The sequence below is a fragment of the Phyllobates terribilis genome, unplaced genomic scaffold (assembly GCF_046119375.1).
Source record: "Phyllobates terribilis strain yellow unplaced genomic scaffold, ASM4611937v1 Scaffold_5__5_contigs__length_657084704, whole genome shotgun sequence".
Classification (NCBI taxonomy): domain Eukaryota; kingdom Metazoa; phylum Chordata; class Amphibia; order Anura; family Dendrobatidae; genus Phyllobates; species Phyllobates terribilis.
The window spans coordinates 364,030,723-364,049,376 of record NW_027362765.1 but is presented as its reverse complement, the minus strand read 5'-3'; positions in this window follow the sequence as shown (position 1 = coordinate 364,049,376).

The following is an 18,654-nucleotide window of genomic DNA, read 5'->3' as shown; positions in this document are numbered from 1 at the left end:
AACAAATCCAGAAGGTAAGTAGTTATGTGTATTTATTTGTTCTTCCACACACTGAGTTAGGGCCTGTGCACACTAGCAGAATTCTGGCTGAATAGCCATCTGGATATTCTTGCCGCAATACAGGCCGTACCTGCCCGCTCATGCCTGAAGCTCCGCTCCGAACCCTGGGCTGGAGCCGCTGTCAGGGACAGAGCAGCGCTTGCTTACGCGCGAGCACGGCTCCGTCCCAGACAGCGGCTCCAGCCCGGGGTTCGGAGCGGAGCTTCAGGTATGAAACTCCGCTCTGTACCTGAGCGGGCAGGTACGGGCCGGATTGTGGTGAGAATATCCGGTCGGATATTCCGCCGCTAATCCAGCCAGTGTGCATGGACCCTTACAAAAATTCTAAATATTCATCAACTTTTTTACAGATATTCCAAGCATATCAACTGGGGATCGGGCTCATGCAGTTATGTTGCCTCGTGACCATCCTCCTGGTCGTGGACAGAAAAAATCAGCAAAACGTCCCAGAAATGAAAGAACAACAGATAACGATGGCGGCGAAGGTAATGCAACAACAAACACCAGAGAAGGCGAATCTGAAGGAATACTAGTTTCAGCGGATGGTATTCAATGGAAACCTGTTGAAATTGGAGAACACTTGCCTGGTAGGCGTGACAGCCAAAATATTCTTCGAGAAGCACCTGGCCCTACAGGATACGCCAGAAGAAATATCATTATCGATAGTCCTTTGAGCGCATGGCGTTTATTTTTTGATTCATATATATTGACACATATAAAGAACTGTACGCTTGCAGAAGCATGCAGGAACAATAATTTACAGTTTACTCTATCTGATGAGGAGCTAGATGCATTCATTGCGATATTCTATGCTCGTGGAATATCTGGCACGAACCGTCACTTGATTAGCAGTATTTGGTGTAATGACTGGGGAATACCGTTTTGCAAAGCGACAATGTCTAGGGACCGCTTTGTTGAAATTATGAGGTTTCTCAGATTTGATGAGAAATCTACTCGATCGGAGAGACTGCAAACGGACAAGTTTGCTCTATTTTCTACTGTGTGGGACAGGTTTATTGAAAATTGTATTGCGTGTTACAAACCTGGCCCATACATAACGGTGGATGAGCAACTTTTCCCAAGCAAAACTAGGTGTCCATTCACGCAGTACATGCCTTCCAAACCAGATAAATATGGCCACAAATATTGGCTAGCTGTTGATAAGAGGAGCAAATATCTGGCAAATGGCTTCCCTTATCTAGGCAAAGATGACACACGCCGTGCTGAGGACCGTTTAGCTGACCATGTGGTAATGAAGTTATTGGACCCGTTTTTGAAAAAAGGTCGCAATGTTACAACCGATAATTATTTTACTTCAGTAAAATTAGCTAAACAGCTAAAAAGCAAAGGAACAACCATCGTGGGAACACTGAACAAGATAAGGCGAGAAGTGCCTAAAGAAATAAAATCCATGAAAGAGGAATTGTACAACACTAAAGTGTTTAGAAATGAAGACAATTTTACACTTACAGTATATCAAGGAAAGCCCAACAAAAATGTTGTCATTTTGAGTTCCGTCCATCCAGATGTTGTTGTTGCGTCTGATTCCGCTAAAAAGACTCCAGAAACGGTAAAGTTTTACAATGAAACAAAATATGGAGTAGATGTAGTGGATCAGATGGCACGAAAATATACCACACGAACATGCACAAGGAGATGGCCTGTTCATGCATTTGAAAATGCCTTAGACTTTGCGGGTATAAATGCATGGATAATATTCAAGGAGATTACCCACCAAAAAATGTCACGCAAGGCATTTTTGCAAACGCTTGTGAGAGAGTTGAGTGGTCCTTATGTAACAGATAGGGAAAAGGGTTCCACGTCCCAAGTTTCTACATGCTCAGAAGTGATGGTTCAAACAAAATTTTGCCAGATCAAAGAAAAGTGCAAGAAAAATAGATCTGTCGGAAATTGTAAGACTTGTGGTAAGTCTTTGTGTGGGCAATGTACTGCCATAAATCAAAGGCAATGCCTAAAATGCGAAACACCAAATGTTTAGAAGGTGAATTCTGCGCCATATTTTCATTTTTATGCTCCTCCACCTACATTTTCTCTGCTTTTTGTTCTTCAGTTGTTGTTTATATGTGTGCACTTGAATAAAAAAAAATGTTTGAAAAACGTCTATTATAATTATTATTTTCTGTAGAAAAATAAGAAAAGCAGAAAAAAAACAATCAAAAGCATTATTGTTGGATCTCACAATAATAATACATTACAAAAAATATAATTATTAATAAATAACCACAAATGAAACTCTAAAAATAAACGAAAACAAGCAAGGAGTCAAAATGACTCCTTTCAGTAGTTCTAGGCGGGGTCACGAGTCCAGTAGTCCTAGTGTTAACATCTGATCCTTTTCTTTGTCTGGGAGATAAGCAGGTGCCAGAGGTGTCTGGAGGGGGAGGGGTAGCAGAGGGATCTGGAGGGAACATAGATGTCTGGAGGGGCAGAAAAGTCCAGATGGGGTCAGAGCAGTATGGAGGGAACAGAGGTGTCTGGTGTACAGGCAGCTTAAGACCAACATGTGTTACTGTCTACTGAATCAAGGTATCTAAGTACTGGTATCTAAGCCTATCATACATGGCTCTGCTGTACTGGTATCTAAGCCTATCATACATGGCTCTGCTGTACTGGTATCTAAGCCTATCACACATGGCTCTGCTGTACTGGTATCTAAGCCTATCATACATGGCTCTGCTGTACTGGTATCTAAGCCTATCACACATGGCTCTGCTGTACTGGTATCTAAGCCTATCATACATGGCTCTGCTGTACTGGTATCTAAGCCTATCATACATGGCTCTGCTGTACTGGTATCTAAGCCTATCATACATGGCTCTGCTGTACTTGTATCTAAGCCTATCATACATGGCTCTGCTGTACTGGTATCTAAGCCTATCATACATGGCTCTGCTGTACTGGTATCTAAGCCTATCACACATGGCTCTGCTGTACTTGTATCTAAGCCTATCATACATGGCTCTGCTGTACTGGTATCTAAGCCTATCATACATGGCTCTGCTGTACTTGTATCTAAGCCTATCATACATGGCTCTGCTGTACTGGTATCTAAGCCTATCATACATGGCTCTGCTGTACTGGTATCTAAGCCTATCATACATGGCTCTGCTGTACTGGTATCTAAGCCTATCACACATGGCTCTGCTGTACTGGTATCTAAGCCTATCACACATGGCTCTGCTGTACTGGTATCTAAGCCTATCATACATGGCTCTGCTGTACTGGTATCTAAGCCTATCATACATGGCTCTGCTGTACTGGTATCTAAGCCTATCACACATGGCTCTGCTGTACTGGTATCTAAGCCTATCATACATGGCTCTGCTGTACTGGTATCTAAGCCTATCACACATGGCTCTGCTGTACTGGTATCTAAGCCTATCACACATGGCTCTGCTGTACTGGTATCTAAGCCTATCATACATGGCTCTGCTGTACTTGTATCTAAGCCTATCATACATGGCTCTGCTGTACTTGTATCTAAGCCTATCATACATGGCTCTGCTGTACTGGTATCTAAGCCTATCATACATGGCTCTGCTGTACTTGTATCTAAGCCTATCATACATGGCTCTGCTGTACTGGTATCTAAGCCTATCATACATGGCTCTGCTGTACTTGTATCTAAGCCTATCACACATGGCTCTGCTGTACTGGTATCTAAGCCTATCATACATGGCTCTGCTGTACTTGTATCTAAGCCTATCATACATGGCTCTGCTGTACTGGTATCTAAGCCTATCATACATGGCTCTGCTGTACTTGTATCTAAGCCTCCTCTGCCTTTGGATACATTTTAAACTTCCACAATTCAATGACAAAGTTGTAAATACAAACAACAAACAAAAGCTACAAAACTAACAGACAAGTATAAAAGTGACAGCTCTTCAGATCTCTACTAGATCACTGGGTGCACACAGGCGCCATTGTTCTGTATTGTATAAGCAGGACTTGTGCTGTTGAGAATGATGATCTTTTATCCATCATTATTTCACCTGATGAATGCTTGTTCTTCTCATTTTTCGGGTGATTGGCAGCCTGTTTACACTACGAGAATCATGAAACATGTTTTTAACAACTCTCATTAACGTTACCTTGCAGTGTAAATGCCCCTTATTAAACTCTTTGCCTTGGTGTTTCAAGCTCCCTGGAGTAGATATGTTCTTGGTAACATCCAGAGTTGAAAATTTATACAATAATCCTCCTGGTTCAATTCTGTTACATACCAGTTTGTATCCAGTCTAGACAATGGTCTGTGAAGCACATCAGCAGGACATCATGTCCTGTCCTGACAGTTTGCTACAATGTATCAGAGTAAGTTAAATGTGTCACCAAAAACATGAGCCGGCACGCCTGTAAGTAAAAGGCTATGTGCCCACGATGCAGAAATGAAGCAGAAATTTTCCTGAGCATTTCTGCATCTCCCTGGCAGAAAAAACGCATGCGGTTTTTACACGCGTTTTTGACGCGTTTTTTCCAATGCATTGTAGAGGCAAATACGCATGAAGAAACGCACAAGAATTGGTCATGTCCGTATTTTTTCTGCGAGTAAAATCTGCGCAGAAAAAATACGGACCATGTGCACAGAACTTGCAGAATGTCATAGGAAGTCATGGGATAAGGTATGCACTGCGTTTCTGGAGCGTTTACGTGCTGCAAATATGCACCAAAAGCCTTAGAAGTCACCTGTCTTGAGTTCCCCTGGCAGAAACGTCAATTTATACATAATGAGGGAAATTTCCACTTGTGATCAGAATTTTGTGTGGACAACTCAGTCTGCAAAAATCCACAGAGATGTGAACAATGGGTAAAAGTTGTATCCAAAGGGAAAAAAATAGAACTCGCGCATCAAAAAACTGAGTCCTAATTCCAGAATATCTTCCCTCCAGTGGTTAAACACCCACTTGAGATGTGTTGCCCACCATATTGTGCCGTTACTGGGTACAGTACAACGCCCATATTAGACTCATTTTTCAATCTCTACTCTGTCTCTGTCTTTCCAATAAGTGTCGATAGGAGTCAGTACAATTTTTAATCTGGGGCTTCACCAGTCTTGATGCCACCCTGGGCAGGGAAGGTGCCAGTTATTTTGCAATCCCCTAACTGGCATTTTCCATAGGCAGAAGTTGAAATGTTGGGAACATCCTTTGGCTCCTCATTGAAGGCACATACCAGAAGTAGTAATAAATCTATGTATTTACTGTGACCATCCAGAACTGGGGTTGGGTAATGTCGCCCTCGCTTGTTTCCCCATTTCTCCGTGTCCTCGGGTGACATCAGTATGACAATATATCATTACATAGGGTATAATAAGATATCTCATACATGGCTTTTTCTTCGCTCGCCTCTTGCCAGTGACTCATTCTGGGAGTCCAGGTCTGAACACATTGTGGTTTTCCTTATTTTTGCTTTTTTTTCTATATGTTTTCGGCCTTTATGACCGGGGCAGCATCAGTTTTGCAGAGTAAACATTCTGCAGATGACACATTGATGCCTGGGGGCAGAGGAGGCTGGAAGGGAAGGGAGGTGGGATGATGGGGGCTGCAGCCTGTTGAGTCCTCACTGAGAACAAGGAGTCCTGGTGATGGTGTCAGGACACTGAGCGCTGAGTCTTGCTCTTCCTGACAACCACTTCAAAGCCCAGAGAAAAGATTTGCTGACTTTTTTTGAAGTTGGAAATGCAGATTTTGCCTCTTTAGAGTTGCAGCACCATGTTTGCTCGGCATTTATAAATAATGTAACGTGGCGGAGGCTTCTGATGAGCCCGTGGGAAGTCATGGGAGGACACACTGACTATAAAGTGGTGAACAAATAAAGAGGCCGTGGCTATCGCTGTCAGCACTGACAGATTAGAACGGCCACTAATAGGGGCCACTATCTGCGGACTGATAGCCCCCGGCACATTGAAGACTCTTCCGCCACTTTGTCTCCCTTGGAATTTCCACAGAAAACTCCTGGACAAAATCTGTTTCCCAAAACAAATAATAATGTTCGTCACTTCAGAGATGGCTGACGTCGGGGCGAGCCATTAGGACGGACACAGTTGTGTTCTGCTGATGTATAGACAGATATGGGGGCCTGTATGCCCCTATAAGGTTGTGTCTGCAGAGCATAACATCCATTCTTCACCATCAGAAGAAACATAGTCCTTTCCAGTTGGATGCTCCTGATATAATGAAAACTTCTGCAGCTTTCTACTATACATTGTCCCAAATTCATCAGGACCAGCGTTGTTCACCAGGGCGTTCACCGGGGTGGTGTGCTGGAGTCAGAGGCGCATGGCTCCTAATGAATCAGGCGTGTCTGAAAAGTGATGTGACCCTCTGTGCGCCTCTCCACAAATCTTACTCCAGTCTGCCCCAGTTTGCCCATTTTGGTGGAACTGCTCAAAACTGGTATGAAACAGCCGAAAGTCGCTACATTTGCACAAAACCGCATTGCACAAAAACTTCATGACATTTCGAAGCGTTTTAGGTCAGAATTCTGACAATTGCATTGATGAATCGGAGACTATGGGTTTCTATTATTTATCATTTTCAAGATCTCTGCTTTCTGTCAGTTATGGAAATCATTAGTTTTTGTCTTTCCCTAAGGCCACGGCCCCGCTATCAGTATTCGGTCAGTATTTTTTCTCAGGAGTTGGAGCCAAAACCAGATGAGGAACAATCAGAAAAGGTAGAATAGAAACAAGTCACCAATTCTGCATTTATCACCCACTCCTGGTTTTGGCTCCCACTCCTGAGAAAAAAATACTGACCAAATACTGACAGTGGGGCCGTTGCCTTAAGCTGAAAATGGCTGGAGAGGTCGCATCCGATCTGAACACTCTGTGAGCTAAACGGCCTGGACTTCGGATTGATACATTTTCCCTCCATTGATACATTGTAGCAATTATCACTATGGCTCTCTAATAATTGACGACAACACCCCTCACTGACATCCACTGTGTGACGAATTCTCAGGCAAAATGAGCCAAAAATGAGATTTCCAAAACTCTGAAAACTCACAGATTGTTCCCAGTCCTTGGGCTCGTCCAAAATTTCGGATCAAGTGCAGTCCGACAAAACAGCCTGCCGGCGTTGCCCTAAAGCTGGCAGGATCGCTGGACCCGGCTTCAGTCCCCCTGAAAAGCTGCCCCTTCTAGCAGCCTGGGAGAGAGCCCAGCTCAGGCCAGTGGATCAACCATGGTGCTGCACCGACCTGCGCACAGCAGGAGGTCGGGGGCCGGGGGGCCGTGCACTCCAGGAGATACAACTTCAGAAAACCCCTTTATGGGTCTGTACATTTAGCATTGACATGATCATTGACCCTGTGCAGCACCGTGCGGAGTCAATTTCTTCACATGAACTGGAACATTTAATATTATAGCAACACAATTTTCTATAGGAAGAGACCAGAATGCATGGCACCCTTCCCCCACCCCCGGTACAACCACAGATAGGATACGATGGTCATCGTCTCCATTGCACCCACTTGACAACAGGTTCTTGTGATCCACCTGAGCAGTAGGGAAAGGCTGTGTGCCCACGTAGCATTTTTCAAGCGTTTTTGATGCGGAATTTCCGCAGCGTAAACGCTTGAAAAACGCTTGGTAACACGCACCCCATGGTCCCCAATGGGATTCCGCAAGTTCTATGCACATGCTGCGGATTTTTCCGCAGCGTTTATGCTGCGTTCAAAAATCCGCAGCATGTCATTTAATTTTGCGTTTCCGCAAGCAGAATTGCCTTTGTTCAATGCATAAAAAACGCAAGGCAATTCCGCATGTGGAAAACGCGTGATAAACGCGCGAAAAACGCGCGATAAACGCGTGCGGAATTCCGCATGCGTTTTTCCGGGAGAGGACTTGCATTTATGCAGCAGAAATTTTCTGCTTCATAAATGCAACGTGGGCACATAGCCAAACTGGCCGAGTAAGCCTGGGGGAAAATGCCCCTTGTGCCCTCCCTATAATCCAGCCCTGCTGTCAGTCCCCATTGTATGGGGTCACATTACAGGTAGACGTGCATTGTCTATGAGGGGAGCAGGTGCGGTGTATACGGTCTATAGGAGTCGGAGTACAAAAGCTGCAGGAACGTTGTGGAATGAGAGCAAATGAGGCTCATCCTCTCCGATACCTGAACATCCCTCCACCTGGTGACTACACACAGTCTGCCGGGGAGGGGGGGGGGGTCACAAACTTATCAATATTAATCAGAGTTATGCTTGTTTCATCAAATGATTTATAGACTACAGATCAATAATCATTGTACAATGAAAGTAATGCACATAAAGACCCCAAAACACCAAACCTAAGACACACACCGTGCGAAGGTTGTGGGCAGAAAAAATGCTGCAGAGTAAGAAGCTTTCAGAGATAAAAGTGTTAATACTTTGTTATCAATTAGCAAAATGCAAAGTGAATGAAGAAAAGAGAAATGTAAATTCCATCATTATCTGGTGTCCGCCCTTCTCCTCCGTCATCAGTATCTGATGACCATGCATCGCCTCCATCATCAGTATCTGGTGACCACCTGCCACCTCCATCATCAGTATCTGGTGACCGTGCGTCACCTCCATCATCAGTATCTGGTGACCACCTGCCACCTCCATCATCAGTATCTGGTGACCGTGCGTCACCTCCATGATCAGTATCTGGTGACCACCTGCCACCTCCATCATCAGTATCTGGTGACCGTGCGTCGCCTCCATCATCAGTATCTGGTGACCGTGCGTCACCTCCATCATCAGTATCTGGTGACCACCTGCCACCTCCATCATCAGTATCTGGTGACCGTGCGTCACCTCCATGATCAGTATCTGGTGACCACCTGCCACCTCCATCATCAGTATCTGGTGACCGTGCGTCGCCTCCATCATCAGTATCTGGTGACCACCTGCCACCTCCATCATCAGTATCTGGTGACCGTGCGTCGCCTCCATCATCAATATGTGATGACCATCCATCGCCTCCATCATCAGTATCTGGTGACCGTGCATCGCCTCCATCATCAGTATCTGGTGACCGTGCGTCGCCTCCATCATCAGTATCTGGTGACCAGCGTCACCTCCATCACCAGTATCTGGTGACCGCCTGAGGCCTTCATCAACAGTATCTGCTGACCGCAAGTCACCTCCATCATCAGTATCTGGTGACCAGCGTCACCTCCATCATCAGTATCTGGTGACAGCCCGTCGCCTCCATTATCAGTATCTGGTGACCGCCCGTCACCTCCGTCATCAGTATCTGGTGACCTCCTGAGGCCTCCATCATCAGTATCTGGTGACAGCCCGTCGCCTCCATTATCAGTATCTGGTGACCGCCCATCACCTCCGTCATCAGTATCTGGTGACCTCCTGAGGCCTCCATCATCAGTATCTGATGACTCTGCGTCACCTCCATCCTCAGTATCTGGTGCCCGTACACATTTACACAAGAATGGGTGTCGCTGGTCCTGGTCCGGCGCCTCCTCTCTTCTTGCGATGCCATCCTCCTCCTCTGCTTCATGTGGATGACGCGTCCCACGTCATCCACCCAGTGCTCCCCATCGCGCTCCTGCGCAGGTGCATTCTCTCTGCTCTGCTGAGGGCAGAGCACAGTACTCTAGTGCACATGCGCCGGCGCGCTTTAGCCTTTCCCTGCACATGTGCAGAACCTGTGATCCGCCTTCAGCAGAGCAGAGAGAAGTGCGCCTGCGCAGGAGCGTGATGGGGAGCACTGGGTGGATGACGTGGGACGCGTCATCCACATGAAGCACAGAAGGAGGATGGCATCGCAAGAAGAGAGGAGGCGCTGAAGCAAGCCCGGCAACACCCATCGGACCCGACCGCCCAGGAGGGCTTTTCTTTGTTTTGCAGGGCGGCTTGGAGACTTATATACAACATCCACAATGCTGTAACACAGGGCTGACAGGTGGTGGCCGCAGGTTATATGGGATAAAGCTGGTGACAGGTTCCCTTTAAGTATCGCCCTTTTTTTCATAGTCCCTCGTCTGCTGGACATTGGTGCAATAAGGAATTAGACTGACCTGTGGGTGAATTCTTGTTAATTAGGACTTTCATTGGGGTCTACTCATTTTGGTAACACGGTCTGGAATGAATTTGTTAGGAGAATTACTTTTTTGGGTGCAAAATAACAAATCTTGTTTGCAGTCCATGCCGCACATTTGTGAGAGTATTTTGTAGTGCGGTGTCCCATAGAAAATGATGAGCCTGAAAGGAAAGTAAAGGTGTTCTGAGAAATCTGCGGGGGCGTACTCATTTATACATCACATGTGATAATAGGACACCCTCTTATATTGGGTCTCCTGCCATCACTGCAGGTTACATGGGACGGTGACGGTCCCAGGGGGAGATCAGGACAGTCGGGCTAATCTCTCCATCACTTCTTAGTGCCATATTAGATCTTCCACAATGTTTTGGCTGACGAGGAGATTATACGTCTAGAATGACCTCCGGACAATGGGGTCTGATCCGGCGTCTCCAGCCGCTGCCGATATTATATTCTGAGACGCCGACCTCTATCTGTTCATGGAAAGTAACAGGAGGGGACGCAACGCAGGGACAACGCCACATGTATCAGATACAGCAGCTCAGCAGATAATGGCTCAACATATACATATATAATTATACACAGGAGATGCCCAGGTTATACCAGCTGTACATGTATAATTATATACAGGAGATGCCCAGGTTATACCAGCTGTACATGTATAATTATATACAGGAGATGCCCAGGTTATACCAGCTGTACATGTATAATTATATACAGGAGATGCCCAGGTTATACCAGCTGTACATATATAATTATATACCGGAGATACCCAGGTTACACCAGCTGTACATATACAGATGCATCTCATAAAATTAGAATATCATCAAAAAGTTAATTTATTTCAGTTCAATACAAAAAGTGAACCTCATATTATATAGAGTCATTATACACAGAGGGATCTATTATATAGAGTCATTACACACAGAGGGATCTATTATATAGAGTCATTACACACAGAGGGGTCTATTATATAGAGTCATTACACACAGAGGGGTCTATTATATAGAGTCATTACACACAGAGGGGTCTATTATATAGAGTCATTACACACAGAGGGATCTATCATATAGAGTCATTACACACAGAGGGATCTATTATATAGAGTCATTACACGCAGAGGGATCTATTATATAGAGTCATTACATGGAGAGGGATCTATTATATAGAGTCATTACACACAGAGTGATCTATTATATGGAGTCATTACACACAGAGGGATCTATTATATAGAGTCATTATACACAGGGATCTATTATATAGAGTCATTACACGCAGAGGGGTCTATTATATAGAGTCATTACACACAGAGGGGTCTATTATATAGAGTCATTACACACAGAGGGATCTATCATATAGAGTCATTACACACAGAGGGATCTATCATATAGAGTCATTACACACAGAGGGATCTATCATATAGAGTCATTACACACAGAGGGATCTATTATATAGAGTCATTACACACAGAGGGGTCTATTATATAGAGTCATTACACACAGAGGGATCTATTATATAGAGTCATTACACACAGAGTGATCTATTTCACGTGGTTATTTCTGTTAATGTTGATGATTATGGCTTACAGCTAATGAAAACACAGAAGTCATTATCTCAGTAAATTAGAATACTTTATAACAGCTTGAAAAATGTTTTTGAAAATCCGAAATGTTTCCCTACTGAAATGTCTGTTCAGTAAATGCCTCAATACTTGGTCCTTTTGCATCAATTACTGCATCAATGCGGCAATGTGGCATGGAGGCAGGGCAGGGGGGACCACTCGCCGTCGGGCACCCCGCCGCGCTATGGGACTCGTGAGCGGAGGAGAGCGGTGTCAGCTCCCTCCCCCCCCCCCCGCTTGCTCAGGGCCCCGGCAGCCGGCACAATACTTACCTCTCCCCGTGCCTCCGCAGCAGCTCCTGCATCCTCCGCGGCGGCTGCACTGTGACGTCTCAGGTCAGAGGGCACGGTGACGTCTTTACACCGTGCTCTCTCCTGAGCCATCACAGTGCAGAGCAGGATGAGGCCGGCGACGCTGAGGAGTCCGGAGCAGCGGCAGCAGGTGAGAAGTGAGGGGAGTATTTGATTTTTTTTTTTAATGTATGGAGACATGGGGCATTATAAGAGAAGGGGGGGTGACATCCTGCATGGGGCATTATAAGAGAAGGGGGGGGGTGACATCCTGCATGGGGCATTATAAGAGAAGGGGGGGGTGACATCCTGCATGGGGCATTATAAGAGAAGGGGGGGTGACATCCTGCATGGGGCATTATAAGAGAAAGGGGGGGGTGACATCCTGCATGGGGCATTATAAGAGAAGGGGGGGGGTGACATCCTGCATGGGGCATTATATGGTGGGGAGGACTGACATCCTGCATGGGGCAATATAACGGAGGGGGGGGGGGTTAGTGACATCCTGCATGGGGCATTAAAAGGGTGGGGTGACATCCTGCATGGGGCATTATATGGGGGTGTGACATCCTGCATGGGGCATTATAAGGGGGAGTGACATCCTGCATGGGGCATTATAGGGGGGGTGACATCCTGCATGGGGCTTTATAAGGGAGGGGTGTGTGACATCCAGCATGGGGCATTATAAGGGGGGGTGACATCCTGCATGGGGCATTATAAGGGGGGGTGACATCCTGCATGGGGCATTATAAGGGGGGGGTGACATCCTGCATGGGGCATTATAAGGGGGTGACATCCTGCATGGGGCATTATAAGGGGGGGTGACATCCTGCATGGGGCATTATAAGGGGGGGTGACATAATGCTTGGGGCATTAAAAGGGGGGTGACATAATGCTTGGGGCATTATAAGGGGGGGGTGACATCCTGCATGGGGCATTATAAGGGGGATGACATCCTGCATGGGGCATTATATGGGGAGGGGACAGCCTGCATGGGGCATTATTTGGGGGCCAGTATTCTGTATGGAGCATTATATGGGGGCCAATATCCTGTATGGAGCGATATAAGGGGGCCAGTATCTTGTGTGGAGCGTTATATGGGGGCCAGTATCCTGTATGGAGCATTATATGGGGGCCAGTATCCTGCATGGAGCGTTATATGGGGGCCAGTATTCTGTATGGAGCGTTATATGAGGGCCAGTATCCTGTATGGAGCGTTATATGGGGGCCAGTATCCTGTATGGAGCGTTATATGGGGGCCAGTATCCTGTATGGAGCATTATATGGGGGCCAGTATACTGTGTGGAGCGATTCGCCGGTTTCTGAGCTATTATGGAATTTACAATAGATATCTGTCATGTAATGTAAGAAGTGAAATCTTCGGCATTGCACTATATATACAGTACAGATCAAAAGTTTGGACATTTCTTAAAGTAATGATGGCCACTCGTTTTTCTTTACTTAGAATTTGTATTATGGCAAGAAAAAAGCAGCTAACAGTCTATTCAGTAGGACTATCAGCTGTGTATCCACCAGACTTCTGCACAACACAACTGATGGTCCCAACCCCATTTATAAGGCATGAAATCCCACTTATTAAACCTGACAGGGCACACCTGTGAAGTGAAGACCATTTCCGGTGACTACCTCTTGATGCTCATCAAGAGAATGCCAAGAGTGTGCAAAGCAGTCATCAAAGCAAAAGGTGGCTACTTTGAAGAACCAAGAATATGAGACATATTTTCAGTTGTTTCACACTTTTTTGTTAAGTATATAATTCCACATGTGGTAATTCATAGTTTTGATGCCTTCAGTGTGAATGTACAATTTTCATAGTCATCAAAATACAGTAAAATCTTTAAATGAGAAGGTGTACTGTATATTTCTCTGCGGTATCTGTGCATCAGGAATCGTGGTATGTGTTAAAGGGGCCACTGAGACTCTTATGCCCAGGGCCAACACAAAAACCTGGAGCCGGCCCTGCATGGAGGGATCAGCCTGTGGCCCTGCTGAGGTGTTATGGAAGCCCAGGTGGCTTTGATAGCAGCCTTCAACTCATCTGTATTGTTGGGTCTGGGGTCTCATCTTCCTCTTGACAATACCCCATAGATTCTCTATAATAGATTCTCTATGGGGTTAAGGTCAGGCGAGTTTGCGGCCAATCAAGCACAGTGATACTGTTGTGTGTAAACCAGGTATTGGTACTTTTGGCCGTGTGGACAGGGGCCAAGTCCTGCTGGAGAATGACATTTCCATCTCCATAAAGCTTGTGGGCAGAGGGAAGCATGAAGTGCTGTAAAATGTCCTGGTAGACGGCTGCGCTGACTTTGGTCTTGATAAAACACAGTGGACCTCCACCAGCAGATGACATGGCCCCCCAAACCATCACTGATTGTGGAGACTTCACAATAGACCTCCAGCAGCTTGGATTGTGGCCTCTCCACTCTTCCTCCAGACTCTGGGACCTTGATTTCCAAATGAAATGCAAAATTTACTTTCATCTGAAAACACCTTGGACCACTGAGAACAGTCCAGGTCTTTTTCTCCTTGGCCCAGGTAAGACGCTTCTGGCGTTGTCTATTGGTCATGAGGGGCTTGACACAAGAATGAGACCCTTGTAGCCCATGTCCTGGATACGTCTGTGTGTGGTGGCTCTTGAAGCAATGACTCCAGCAGCAGTCCACTCCTTGTGAATCTCCCCAAATTTTTGAATGGCCTTTTCTTAACAATCCTTTCCAGGCTGCGGTTATCCCGGTTGCTTGTGCACCTTTTTCTACCACACTTTTTCCTTCCACTCAACTTTCCAGTAATATGCTTGGATACAGCACTGTGTGAACAGCTGCTTCTTTAGCAATTACCTTTTGTGGCTTACTCTCCTTGTGGAGTGTGTCAGTGACTGCCTTCTGGACATCTGTCAAGTCAGCAGTCTTCCCCATGATTGAGGAGCCTACTGAAACAGACTGAGAGACCTTTTTAAAAGCTTAGGAAGCCTATGAAGGTGTTTTTTGTTAATTATTTTAATTTACTGAGATAATGACTTCGGTGTTTTCATTGGCTGTAATCCATAATCATCAACATTAACAGAAATAAACACGTGAAATAGATCCCTCTGTGTGTAATGACTCTATATAATAGATCCCTCTGTGTGTAATGACTCTATATAATAGACCCCTCTGTGTGTAATGACTCTATATAATAGATCCCTCTGTGTGTAATGACTCATATAATAGATCCCTCTGTGTAATGACTCTATATAATAGATCCCTCTGTGTGTAATGACGCTATATAATAGATCCCTCTGAGTGTAATGACGCTATATAATAGATCCCTCTGTGTGTAATGACTCTATATAATAGACCCCTCTGTGTGTAATGACTCTATATAATAGATCCCTCTGTGTGTAATGACTCTATATAATAGATCCCTCTGTGTGTAATGACTCTATATAATAGATCCCTCTGTGTGTAATGACTCTATATAATAGATCCCTCTGTGTGTAATGACTCTATATAATAGATCCCTCTGTGTGTAATGACTCTATATAATAGATCCCTCTGTGTGTAATGACTCTATATAATAGACCCCTCTGTGTGTAATGACTCTATATAATAGACCCCTCTGTGTGTAATGACTCTATATAATAGATCCCTCTGTGTGTAATGACTCTATATAATAGACCCCTCTGTGTGTAATGACTCTATATAATAGATCCCTCTGTGTGTAATGACTCTATATAATAGACCCCTCTGTGTGTAATGACTCTATATAATAGATCACTCTGTGTGTAATGACTCTATATAATATAGGAGTTTCACTTTTTGCATTGAAGAACTGAAATAAATTAACTTTTTGATGATATTGTAATTTAGTGAGAAGCACTTGTATAAGAGATCACAGTACAGTTACAGAGAGTGAGTGACTTACAGCTGATGTTCTTTTTGGTGGAGTCGTTCATTTTTCCCGCCTTTCCATCTGGCCCAGACTAACATGACAACTTCTTCCAACCAAGACTCGTCAGCAGAGATTACAACAAAGACACATCTGACTTCTCACATTTAGGCACCGTTATCCCCAACCTGCACAAACTCCTCACCCTGCTCATACCTCAATACTGATCCGCTGCTGCCGTGTCCCTATTACTGCACCTACTGTGTGGTACTGTGCGCCCTCTAATTTTCCTCCTACTGGAGCCCTAGATTCCCCTTTCATTGCATTCGTAAAGTATATGGTCCTACTGTACCCCACCCCTCAACTGCCCTGGAAAACTATTGTGACCCCAACACAATATGGTCCCCCATCTGTGACCCCCCACGCAGTCCTCCATGCAGTATAATGGGCCTATATACAATATAATGGCCCCCCATCTCTCCACAATGTATAATGGCCCTACACAGCATGATGGACCCCACATAAAGCTTTCACACTGTATAATTGCTTGCATACAGTATAATGCATCCCCATAGCCCATACAGTTTAATGCACCCCATAGTACATACAGCATAATGCACCCCCATAGCCCATACAGCATAATGCACCCCATAGTACATACAGCATAATGCACCCCCATATAGTATAATGCACCCCATAGTACATACAGCATAATGCACCCCATAGCCCATACATTATAATGCAACCCATAGCCCTTACAGTATAATGCACCCCATAGTCCAAACAGTACAATGCACCCCCATAGCCCATATAGTATAATGCACCCCCATAGTCCATACAGTATAATTCACCCCCATAGTCCTCAATACAGTTATGGCCACCACAATGTTCTTAAAAAAATAAAAATAAAATACAATACTCACCTCTCCTCCTCGTTCCCCGCTGATCTGGTCGCCGCAGCTTGTGTTCTGAAGCGTCGCACATCCCAGCGTAGAGGACGCCTATAGTGACGTCATCGCGCTGAGAAGTCAGACACCGAGGAAGGATGGTGGGGGAAGAAGTGTCAGCCGACGTTCCCTCCTCCATCGCTTTCAACTGTACAGCTGAACTGGCGGGGGGTGGGCCCCCAGCTCACGGCCCCCATAGCGGCAGTGCAGGGAGAAACAGAGTTTATCTGTATCGCCTGCACGTTGATACAGTTAAAAGTAGCTTAGCTCCAGGTGGGCACCTCAGAGCGCGGAGACCCTTTGCCCCCCAGTAGCTATGCTACTGATTGTATCAAATACTTATTTCATGCAATAAAATGTAAAAATCATACAATGCGATTTTCTGTTTTTTTTATTTTAGATTCTGTCTCTCACAGGTGAAGTGACCTACGATAAAAATTACACATCTCTCCATTCTTTGTAGGTGGGAAAACTTGCAAAATCGGCAGTGTATCAAATACTTACTTTCCTCACTGTACGCTATGGCTGTTGGGTGAGATGGTACATGGTATAACATAAGCTTGTTGTGTTCCGGTCATGTATTATACTGGTCCATTTTCGGCCTCTTGTCCCTATAAATATGCGCCGGCGCTCTGCACAGATGGTGAGAACAATTGTCACTAGTAAAACAGGTTTGCTCTTCAAATAGTGAGCGCAGGACCGACAGCAGGTGATGGGGCAGCGAGGATTACTATTGGCTTATGTTCTGGTCGGGAACAGGTGCAGCAGAGGCCACTACTTAAAATCCTGATTATTCCAAATACTGATCATACGAGATAAACCGCAGGGTACACAGGGCTGAAGGGGGCGCAAAGTGAAGCTTCAAGACTCTTGTATTTCTTAACCATCGTCCACGTTACATTGTGAAATGTTCCTAAAAGCGACTCCAGAACGTTACAGACAATTCTGAGAATTTTTCAGGACGAAGGTTAAAAAAAAAATAATTCTAATAACATGATGTCGGCAATTGCTCAACACACAATTCCATAGAACGACAGGAAACCTGTAAAATAAATGAATAAATAAACAATGTTATCTCATATAATCCATTGAGGGAGAGGCAGCACACGGGGACTGCACAGGAGGGAGAGGCAGCACACGGGGACTGCACAGGAGGGAGAGGCAGCACACGGGGACTGCACAGGAGGGAGAGGCAGCACACGGGGACTGCACAGGAGGGAGAGGCAGCACACGGGGACTGCACAGGAGGGAGAGGCAGCACACGGGGACTGCACAGGAGGGAGAGGCAGCACACGGGGACTGCACAGGAGGGAGAGGCAGCACACAGTGACTGCACAGGAGGGAGAGGCAGCACACAGTGACTGCACAGGAGGGAGAGGCAGCACACAGTGACTGCACAGGAGGGAGAGGCAGCACACAGTGACTGCACAGGAGGGAGAGGCTGCACACAGTGACTGCACAGGAGGGAGAGGCTGCACACAGTGACTGCACAGGAGGGAGAGGCTGCACACAGTGACTGCACAGGAGGGAGAGGCTGCACACAGTGACTGCACAGGAGGGACTCCCACTTTAAGTAGTGTGGACTACAATTCCTCATTTCCGTTCTCTTAGATTGCACATCTACTTAAGGCTGTGACAACATGCTGAGAGTTGTAGTTTAGAAAGAGCCACAGGTTTCAAACAACTGATGTAATCTATAACTGACAAACACATTATGTAATCAGCGTCTTACGCAAACCTCCAGCAGCAGCACGGATGATGGGAGTCCACATCTACCTATTCATGGCCGCCGCAGTC